The sequence below is a fragment of the Malania oleifera genome, chromosome 6 (genome assembly GCF_029873635.1).
Source record: "Malania oleifera isolate guangnan ecotype guangnan chromosome 6, ASM2987363v1, whole genome shotgun sequence".
In the NCBI taxonomy this organism is placed as follows: domain Eukaryota; kingdom Viridiplantae; phylum Streptophyta; class Magnoliopsida; order Santalales; family Ximeniaceae; genus Malania; species Malania oleifera.
In genome coordinates, this window is record NC_080422.1 from 20,730,737 (window position 1) to 20,742,805 (window position 12,069).

Below are 12,069 nucleotides of genomic sequence, written 5' to 3' on the forward strand. Positions count from 1 at the left end.
TTGAATACTATTCAAAAATACAATTTTCCCTGATAACACTTACCCTACAGACAAGGTAGTGTAAACGACCTCTCTACCTACGAGCCTGATCTGCTCGTCTAGTTGGATCACCTGAAAAATGTTAATTTATTGGGATGAGACAACGCTCAGTAAGAAAAAATATGTTATTACTAGTGTGTGACCAATGAGTTTACATAAATAATTGTACTAAGAGACCATGTAAAATATAATATTGTGTAACTCATACCTACGTGACTTAAAATACACTTGTAATATCTGAGTTTTCTATTTAATCATACAACTAGTATTATAGTATATCTGCTGATATTTTGTCAATCTGTATATATGTAAATAATTGAGAAATATCCTTAGAAATCTGAATGTCATGATTTAACTCCTCATGACAGGGTTGTGCGGCCTGTAGGCTGGACTTAACTCTGGTTGGCCTACTAGGATAAGTCATCTGAATACTTTATCAATCCTTAGTCCAGCCTTTACTGCAATCCCTCCAAAGGCACGATACTAGTATCTACCTCGTCAAACTGGCCTCCTCAACCTAGGAATCTGGGGAGACTGCAATCCCTCCATAGGCACGGTAGACGGAATCCACACATTATTTAAGATATGTGGTTGCACTCTGATCTGAAATAGCAACGGTATCGTGCTCTGCCGACTGAATTTGTCTGAAATAATTAATCTGACGAAAATAATTCATTAGGGATCTGCTACTGTATAATACTAATATATATAATTATCTTACTATTTCATCATGATTCCAAAATAACCATAACACTATAAATTTGATCTGACATACCGTAATATCTAGCTGTAATATCTGACTGAATAATTTATAATATCTGAGTGTTATGATTTTGGAAAATCATGGAATTATGTAAATACTATAAAATATATGTCTGTAAAATATATCCGTCTGTATAATATCTGTCTGTAAAATATATCTGTCTGTATAATATTTTTCTGTAAAATATATCTGTCTATAAAATATATTTGTTTGTATATTATCTGTCTATAAATAAATCTGATAAAGCATATTTCTGTGCAAAAATATTGTAAATCATGATATTCTAAAAACTACATAAACACTTTACTGAGCAAATACCTACTCATGCCACAAAAATAATAAAACTCATATTTTGAAATCTGTAAGACTGTATAATTTATACCCTGTATCTTAATAAACAAATATTATACTTTACTGATAAAATTTTCTAAATTTACTAGCATAGCATATTTCTCTTACCTTGGCTAACTAAACTCGTCTACTGCTTCTAACTCACGCCCATGGCATTCATAATTTCATATTCCTAAAATTACACGTATATATATATATATATATATATATATATATATATATTCCTGTCAAATAACTGAATAACCAGAATAATTTTCATACTCATATTTCCTGAATTATAAACCATTCATTATCTTACATGGTTTCCAGGGAAAACCCTCTAGGTTCCCTAACCTGCCTGCAGTAAAAGGACAGGTCAACTATAGTGCCAAACGTCACAAAGATAGATAAGAAGAAATCTTAGTTTGTTAACTTAGATGAGTTGACTGAAAGTACAGTCCAGGAAAGAGGTGAAGAGGATAAGGAGAATGTAGAATCATAGGTAGATCAAAGTACACATGTAGCTGTGGTCCGTAGATCTTCTAGGACCATTAGACCTCCACAACGTTATTCACCCGCTCTAAATTATCTCCTGTTAACTGATGGTGGTGAGACAGAGTGTTATGATGAAACCTTGCAAGATAAAAATTCAAGCAAGTAGGAGTTAGCCATGAAGGATGAGATGGATTCCTTGTTGGGGAATCAGACATGAGAATTGACTGAATTGCCAGTAGGGAAAAAGGCTTTGCACAACAAGTGGGTATACAGAATAAAGAATGGGCATGATGGTAACAAACGGTACAAGGCCAGATTAGTTGTCAAAGGATTCCAGTAGGAGGGCATTGACTTCACGTAAATATTTTCTCTAGTTGTGAAGAAGTCAACAATTAGACTAGTACTAGGAATGGTGGCTACAGAAAACCTATATCTTGAGTAGTTAGATGTGAAGACGACATTCTTTCATGGTGACTTGGAGAAAGACATTTACATGATTCAGCTAGAATGGTTCATTGTCTAGGGATAAGAGAATCTAGTTTACAAACGGAGAAAGAGCTTGTATGACCTAAAACAAGCTTCAAGACAATGGTACAAGAAATTTGACAGTTTTATGCATAAAATTGGGTTCAAGAGATGTGAAACTGATCACTGTTGCTATGTTAAGTTCTTTGGCAATTCTTACATCATTCTACTATTGTATGTAGATGATATGCTCATTGCAAGGTATAGCATTGAAGAGATTAACAATCTGAAGAAGCAATTGTCAAAACAGTTTGCAATGAATGATTTGGGAGCTGCAAAGTAAATCCTTGGTATGAGAATCATTGGAGACAAGGCTAATGGTACATTGAAACTTTCACAATCAGAGTATGTGGATAAAATTCTCAGCAGGTTCAACATGAATGAAGCCAAACCAGTGAGCACACCCTTGGATAATCCTTTCAAACTAAGCAAAGAATAGTCACCAAAGACAGAAGAAGAAAGGGACCATATGAGCAAGGTGCCCTATGTCTCAGCTATTTGCAACTTGATGTATGTTATGATGTGTATAAGGTCAGACATTGCACATGCAGTGGGAATTGTGAGCAGATTCATGAGTAGGTCAGGAAAGCAGCATTAGAAGGCAGTCAAGTGGATTATGAGATATCTAAGGGATTCATCAAATACTTGTCTTTACTTCACAAGTGCAAGTGTGAAACTATAGGGTTATGTAGAGGCTGATTTTGCTAGTGATAATGATAGTAGAAAGAGTACTACGGGGTTCGTATTTACTCTAAGTGGTATAGCGATATCTTGGGCTTCAAATCTACAAAAGATTGTTACTTTGTCTACTACGGAAGTTGAGTATGTTGCAGCAACTAAAGCTGGAAAGGAGATTATTTGGTTACATGGTTTCTTAGATGAATTAGGTAAGAAGCAGAAGATGAGCATTCTACACAGTGATAGTCAGAGTGCAATTTTTCTTACTAAAAATTCGGTTTTTCATTCAAAGTCGGAGCATATATAGATAAAATACCACTTTATCTACTACCTTGTTGAAAATAAGTTAGTAATACTTTAGAAGATCTATGGATCTAAGAACCCAATAGACATGTTGATTAAGGGTGTCACTATTGAGAAGCTGAAGTTGTGTGCAGCTTCAGTTAGTCTTCTACCTTGAGGATAGGAGGATGAGTTGTAGGGATGAGAGATTGTGGTTGATGTTGGTGATTGAACTAGTCTCCAAGTGAGAGATTTGTTGAGCTTTGTGGAGCCTAGTTGCGTTTGATCCGGATAATGACCCGACTCGAATTAATGCTGCATGGTTTTTTTTATTTTTTTTAATGAGAGTTTTCTATCCTAAGGCTTAGTCCATGGAGCACAAGTTTGGGCCATTGGCAACACTCTCGGAAAAAAATTTTGGGCCCATTTTGTAGCCCATTGGAAACCCTGTGCGCAGCATGTAAAAATGTTGTTTTTTTCGTGATTAGGTTTGACCGTCATTTTGAGAGCAAGAGAGAAAAAAATTATATAGCCGCACTCTCTGTTTTTCTTCCTGATTATAGTGAAATCCCTCAACTCTGTGGACACAAGTAAAATTGTCGAACTACGTAAATATTGTCTTGTGCGTGTAATTATTTTTCTTTAACATAAATTATTTCTTTATTTTTTATTTCTCATATGATCTGAAAATTTCGTGTCAATTCCCTACAGATTTCATTTATGTAGTGAAAAGGGTCAGACTGGGGCTGGAGCCCTTCATCTCTTTGCTCTCCATTCACGAGACCAAGGTTCAATTACTGTGGAAGTCCCCATGGGGGCCATGGGTGGATGCCATAGCCTTGAAAAAATGTTGCTTTGCAAAAAAAAAATGTAAATTCTTTTCTAATTAAAGTTAAGGTGAAACTAGTAAAGGAAGAACTTTAAATGAAAAATACATTTTTATTTTTACATCTATCATGTCATTAGTTTTTAAAAACAAGAAATCTTGATTTTTTAGTTCTAAAAAAATTAAATAATTTTTAGAAGAGTTAGAAATAAAACATTAGATTATATTTTTGAAGTCTAACTCCCAAATTTTATTTTTAATTATTTAAATTTTAAATGAAAATGTAATATTTCTTTTTTTTTTTTCAAAAAAGAAACATAATTAATCACAAATAAAAAATTTATTTAAAAATCATGCTTCATCTTTTAAAATTTGAATATCTTTTTTTTATTTTTTAAATAGTCTACATTTTTTAAAATTTTAAGAATAGTTTTTAAATAGTTTTACTAATATTTTTAAAACAATAAATTAGTCAATTTTTTTATTTTGAAGTTTCAATATTAACATTTCGTACTTAAACCAAAAACACATTTGAAAGGTAAAAATCCAAATTTGAGTTATGTGGTGAGACACCCAATTGTATAAATAATAATTTGGCATATATTCTTGTAAACTATTTATGCAATGACCTCTAGTTTAGTCGAAAACATTGGAACAATGTGCTTATGTGATTATGATCATGCGTAAAAATTAATAGTTGAGATGGGAAGTCCTCTTACATATTTTTTAAAATTTTTAATGGTTAGAAATAAATAAAGTATATAAATAAGGAAGTAGCTTAATAAAGAACCTTCCTTTTTTGGTACAAGTGTTTTAAAATCTCTTACCAATACCTGACAAATATATTATCAATGCTAATTTGGGTCTATGGAAATAAATCTCATTGCACAAGCACTACTACTAGACATATTGTCTTCCTTCCATGATGATATCAATAAATAAATTCTATTAAACTTTAATAGAGGTATTTGAGATTTCAACCAAACTTGTTTCTTCAAAACAAGCAAAACTAAAAATGAATTCATGCTTGTGAGTTTCATTCTAATTTTTCATTATCTTGCAATTTGTCCACATACTTTTATATATTGATGTATATTTTGTTATTACATAGGAACTTCAACCACCAACAACCTCTTCGGATCTCCTAATGCGACACCAAACCTATGAATTAGCGTCCTCACCCTAGGTTTCGCTGATCAGGTAAAGTTCGGAATGCGAATACGACTTTCGTGCTTCAGTTGGACGTTCGGCCAACTCATATTTTTTAAAAAATTATTATTGTATTTTCCCTCCATCAAATTGTAGCAATCATGCATTAAATATTAACAAAAATTGAGTATGATGCTCTTGAGCATCATGAATCAAGGGGTCATATGGAATCAATTGATACCCATTCATAATGATTATGTCTGGAGAATAAAAAAAAAAATAGTGCACGCTACTTTGTAGCTACGGGCTTGTGCCCTCAACTGAAGTGAGCAGGAGACGCGCGGTTCTGATTTGGAGAGGCAGCTTTAACAAGTTCAGTAGCAGTAGGGAGATCTCTTAGTGCCTCAGGAGCGTCATCCTTTCTTATCCTTCAGTTTGTCAGGAAGTGTTTTGTCAGAACCAAGTTGAACCTTGCTCCCATAATGTTTCTGGTGAAAGTGCAGGTGCGAAGTCACCGAGATATACTTAAGTGGTGAGTTTTTTTTCTTTTTTATTATAAAAAATTAATAAAATATCAAATAGTACTCTCATTGGGAAAAAATTTCTCAAACTAATGTTCACGTAATCTCGCAGCTTGATGCTGCGAGATTTAAACTGATAGACCGTTGGAAAGGTGACGCGTGACACGGAGGGAAGAAAATTTCGCAGCTTGGTGTTGCGAGATTTAAAGCGAGCAGCCAGCGGGAAGGTAAGGCATGGCGGAGGAGAGCAAATCTCACAGCTTAGAGCTGTGAGATTTAAAGGGAGCAGTTAGCGGAAAGGTGACGCGTAGTGAAATCTCGCAGCACTAAGCTGCGAGATTAGTCTTTGAAATGGCCCGGCATGTGACACGTGGAGAATCTTGCAGGATAGACCTGCGAGATTTGCTTCGTTTGCTCATAATCTCTCCCTACCACTCAGAAGACGACCGTTTGCAGAGGAGAAACAGATTGCAGAGAGGCTGTTGTAGGTGACCGTTTGGGAGAATGCGAAGCTATTTAAGGGAGAAGATGGGGTAGGTTTTTTTTTATTTAGCAAAAACGTGAATTTATTGTTTTACTTACTGAGAAATTTTCTGCTTTGAGTTGGATTTATTTCATAGTTTCGTTTGGATTATTTCGGTTCGTTGCTGCATCTAGACGAACGGTAGTTTTAATTTATTTAATTTTTTATATTTTTTTTTCATGCTCTGCCTGTTAAATTTATTGCTCACATACATAATACTAAGAAAAAATTTAAGAACAATTATTTTATCATAGATATTGCACCATATAAATCACATTCTTGACATTATAAATTTCTGTAGTGTAAAAGACTTATTTAGTGAATGACTCCTCTCTTTGTTGTCGTTTTATGGGTTCCAGTTTTAATTAATTAATTAAACCTATATGCTACGAGTAGCTACTTCTATCGTTTACGGTTGGTCCATTTAATATATATTATTATGAAATATAAAATTAAAGTTTCTATTTAATTCACAACTGTTTTTCTTAATTTTTAAATAAATAATGACAATTTAAAAGGATTTGAACACCGACTCATTTATGTTGTGTTTAAAAATTAGTAAAGTTGCAAATGAATCAAGTTTTGTTTTTTTCGTTAAAATATAATAGTTACGTTTAGTAAGGTATTATTAAGAATGAGTAATTTCTAAAATTTATTTTTTAAATTCATCTCTTACATAAGTCAAAGAGACTAAGTAAAGTTGAACTCAACTTATAATTTATATTTTTGAACAGTTCATTTAAAAACGAGAAATTTTTAAGTAAACTGAGTCTATCACAAATATATAACAATAAGCACTTATAAGTATTTTGTTTTATGAACAAACATTCACAACTACTCCCATGCTTCAGTTTATTGTTATTTGACCAAACTCATAATCAACTAATCCATAATGTTTTAGATCTTGTCATTTTAAGTTTATTATTATTTGACCAAACTCATAATCAACTAATCCATTTATGTAGAAAAATATGTTGTAAAAGAAATATTACCATTGTCATCATTTTTAGTTATATAATTAACAAAACTCTTTCAAATAAAGGTACAACTATGAATAATGCGTTGTGTTGTGCTTCAAAATGTTAGTTAGGGTTCGTAAAAAAAAAAAATAGTGTTTCAATTTTTGTGGTTCATATTTTCTAACACATGATTTTTTTTTCATCACCACTACTTTTTCAGACATTTTCTTATACAAGTTGTATTAGAACAGTCACTTTTATTATAAGTATAAAAAATACGTTGTTATCAAGTGAATAAGTCTTTTTTCTTTTCCGAGCGCGAATTTAAATGTCTCCTGCATGGCTGATGCAGCTATATGAATTGCATGCTGGTAGATATCATAGGTTCTCGCATGCTCAAATTATGTTATTATATTGCTTGCAAACATTTTAAGGTTGTCGCAACGTCCCGGACCCGGCCCAGAGAACCAATCTCTGGTTTAAAAATGGGTTCGGCTTGCGAATTGGGAAAAATGAATGTGTATTTTGAAAATGTGAATTTTCGTGGAAAACGATGTGTGGTGGAATCGCCACTAACCTTTTGAAGTGTGGCTAGAACACTTGATTGCTACCCCGTTAGGGGTAGAATCGGTCTGCGTCACCAAAGTCGGGCTCGGGAGTATGGTTACGTAAGGGGAAGGTATTAGCACCCCCTACACGTCCGTTCTTACGAACGGTACCAGATTAATAAAGAGTTTTCCCGAAATAAATGTAATAAGCCTTTAAAGATTACTCCCTTTCAAAAGTCAAAAAAAAAAAAAAAAATGAAAATACTATATAGGCATTCCCTCAAAACCGGGGCAATCCAATACCCCAAAGAGTCAATGCTCTTGGTCGCAATCATCGGGAAGGAAAATCGAAAATAGGATACAAAATACGCTCCCGGGGATTTTGAAATCTATAGGTTTTTTTTTTTTAAAGTATCAAAAATACTATTTCGGGAGGTTTTTGAAATTTGTTCGGGATTAGAATGATTTTTTCCTTGTGCCTAAAAAGATATTTTTGTGATTTTTCCTAAGTGTGAAAATGATTTTTTGTGATTTTTCCCAAACTTTCAAAATAACAGAAATGAAATCAGTTGAGATCAAAATGTGAAAATATTTTTGGAATTTTTGAAAATTTCATGATTTTTGTGAATTTTATGGATACAACAATAATATACAAACGAAATGGAGAAAACCGGGGTGAACCAGTTCGGGAATGGTGAGCTTTCCGAATACAACAGAATTTTTGATAACAATCATGAAAGTCATAGTTTTAAAGACATGACTTTAAAATGCATTTTTGAAAATTTTGAATGTAAAGAAACAGATCTAACCCTTCCCAAACATGTTGGAAACTTTCTTGGATTTTCTTCAAAAATTTTCAAATGTAAATAAGTTTCAAAGCCTTAAAAATTTTTGAATTTTCTTTGACAATTTTTTTTTTTTTTTTGTCTTTTATGAAATTTTTATTTTTATTTTTTATGAGTTAAAAAGAAGCCATTTAAAATAAAATAAGAAATGAAATAGAATCAAATAAACCAGCAGAGGTCGGTTCGGGAAAGGGGGACGGAGATGTAACATAGGAAGAGAAAGTTCATTGGTTTTACCTATCGTCTTTTTCTCCTCCGGTCTTCTTCTCCTGTCTGTGAATCCGCAGGGGTTAGTCTACAGCGCCTTCCCGAGGGTTGTTCTTGAGCTCCGACTCGAGGCACTAGGGAGTACCTTCTTCAAATGGAGTGACCCGACACCGGTAGGAAAAGGGATCAATCTATCGCTTGATCTTCTTTCGTTTTCCTCTGCTGCGGTCTTCTTTTCCTGTTGATGAGTCTACTAGGGCCGCTCTACAACGTCTTCCCGACAGTTGTTCTTGAGCTCTAATTTGAGGCACTACGGGGTGCCTTCTTCAAATGGGATGACTCAGCACCGATAGGAAACGGGATCAGTCGACCTCTTGATCTTTACTAAAAAAAAAAACTAGCTTCACAAACTCATGATAGAAAACTTCAATATTTGAAATCTTCTCCTTACCACCACTAAGAGCTCTCCCCCTTGTGCTTGGAATGAGAGGGCTATTTATAGGCTTAGCTTGGGGCAAGCATAGGAAAGAAGACATAAGGGAGTGATGATGGGGGGAACCAAGTATGGGGGGAAGAATGATGAAGGGAAATTAGCATGGGAAGAATGGTAAAAGGAGATAACATGACATGTGGTGAGTGATGATGGGGGGAACAAAGTATGGGATGAAAAATGATGAAGGGAATATAGTATGGGAAGAATGATAAAGGGAGGAAACATGACATGTGGTGTGTGATGATGGGGGGAACAAAGTATGGGATGAAGAATGATGAGGGGAATATAGTGTGGGAAGAATGATAAAATGAGATAACATGACATGTGGTGAGTGATTATGGGGGGAACAAAGTAAGTGATGAAGAATGATGAGGGGAATATAGTATGGGAAGAATGATAAAGGGAGGAAACATGACATGTGGTGAGTGATAATGGGGGGACAAAGTATGGGATGAAGAATGATGAAGGGAATATAGTATGGGAAGAATGATAAAGGGAGGAAACATGACATGTGGTGAGTGATGATATGGGAACAAAGTATGTGATGAAGAATGATGAAGGGAATATAGTATGAGAAGAATGATAAAGGGAGAAAACATGATATGTGGTGAATGATGATGGGGGGACAAAGTATGCTTGCATTTGACAAATTAAAATAAATAATAATAATAATAATAATAATAATAATAATAATAATAATAATAATATGAGGGTTCTAAAAGCTGTGCGGAGCCCATCGGAGATGTGTAGGGCCCACGCGCCATGTGGGGTCCACAAGCCGCTTGACCGTTATAGGAACCCGAGCTAGCAAGGCACCGGATATGTGGATCCGAATTAATGTACCAAAGGGGGTAACGTGCATCGAATGTAGGAATCTGAGTTAGCGTACCAAGAGAGGTGGGGTCCACCAAACATGTGGGGCCCACAAGCCACGTGGGGTCCACGAGCCATTTGAGGATTATAGGAACCCGAGCTAATAGGTGCAAGCATGCCAAAAGAGGTAACGTGCATCAGATTTAGGATGTAGGGCCCACAAGCCACGTGGGGTCCACGAGCCATTTGAGGGTTATAGGAACCCAAGCTAGCAGGTGCAAGCATGCCAAAAGAAGTAATGTGCATCGGATGTAGGAATCCGAACTAGCGTACCAGAGGGGGTAACGTGCATCGGATGTAGGAATCCGAGCTAGCGTACCAGAGGGGGTAACGTGCACCGGATATAGGAATCCGAGCTAGCGTACCAGGAGAAGTGGGGCCCACAAATCGTATGGGGCCCAATTGAGATATGTGGGGCCCACAAGCCATGTGGGACCTACAAAGATGTGTGGGGTCCACAAGCAGTGTGGTACCTACAAGGATGTGTGGGGTCCACAAGCAGTGTGGGACTTACAAGGATGTGTGGGGTCCATAAACAGCTTGGGACTTACTGGGATGTGTGGGGTCCACCAACAGCGTGGGGCCTATAAGGATGTGTGGGAAGGTTTGCCATGAGGACTCCATGGAAAGGCCTGGTTAAAATTGGGGTGTCGACAAGGGTCATTGTAAAAATGGGTAAATGTTCAAATTACAGCCAGCATGCTGCCGAAATTTCGGTAGGACTTTTCCTAGAAAAGTAAGAAATGCGTGCAAAATATTTCTAAAGTGACAAGTGAAACATTTAGGGAAGATTGCATGCACATAAACGTAGTGAAAATAATTCTTGATTACTATTGACTTAGCATATCACTTATACATACAATTGTTGTTTTGCGTAGGTCTTTTATCTTTCCCGAACATCGATCTAGATGGCAGGAAGTTCAAGCAGTACTTTGGTGACGGTATTGTTATACAAAGGGGGTCAAATTAGAACCGGACAAACCGGTGTTAGTTATAGTATTCCGCCAGTTTGACCTATTCGAATTGGCTATAGTTGTAAATTAACTAAATTGTATACGAAGATATACAAGTACTTGTATATTGATCTAAATCAATATGCATTGCAGGTAACCGCAAGATACCCGATTAAAGGGCATCATGATACAGTCCTCTATGAGGTTGTTCCTGTAACTGATGATTACGGTCTGCGCATTGTGTTGGATGCACACTACACAGGGATGACATATTTGACTGTGCAATTATATGTCGAAAACATTCCTCACATGGGTGTCGCCGCGGATAGGCAGCCGGGAACGTCTATTGAGCACGTGGTTAAAGCGGAGGAAGAAGATCCAGATGTTGGTGGGATGCCTGCTATGGATATGAACGAATGTTTAGGATCGTCGTTCGAGCCACAGACGTACGAAGGACCTATTATTGACACAAATTATCATGGTGTTTGTGAAAAAGTTTCAGCAAAACAAGTAGGATCGTTGTTTGCAATGGTGAACAACGCGCTAGACGAGGGGATGAACATCAGGAATGATGTTTATTTACAAGATGACACATACGAGGAGGAAATTGGTGAAGGGACGAACGAGTTCCCCGATGATGTTGACCCACCCCCCCCGTGAAACGAACGATGCGACATATACCGCCGAGTTTATGGACGAACCTCCTATGTATGGTGTAATTGACATAGATGCTGTAGATTTGTCACGTGGTGAGGAGCTTCCTATATAGGTAACTCATTGGGATGAATCATCATAGTTGAGTAAAGGGATGTTGTTCGGGTCGAAAGATCAATTGATAGCTGCTGTGCGAATATACCACGCTCGAACGCACCATGACTTCCACGTCGTGCAGTCGACCCCACTATTATGGGTTGTTAGGTGTAAGAATTCTGATTGTAGTTGGAAACTGTGTGCGATGTATCGTTAGAAACACCGATTTTTCAAAATCACTCAATATGGTGGTTCGCACACATGCTTGAATGTACTTCTCTCGTAAGACCATAACCAAATCACGTCGTCC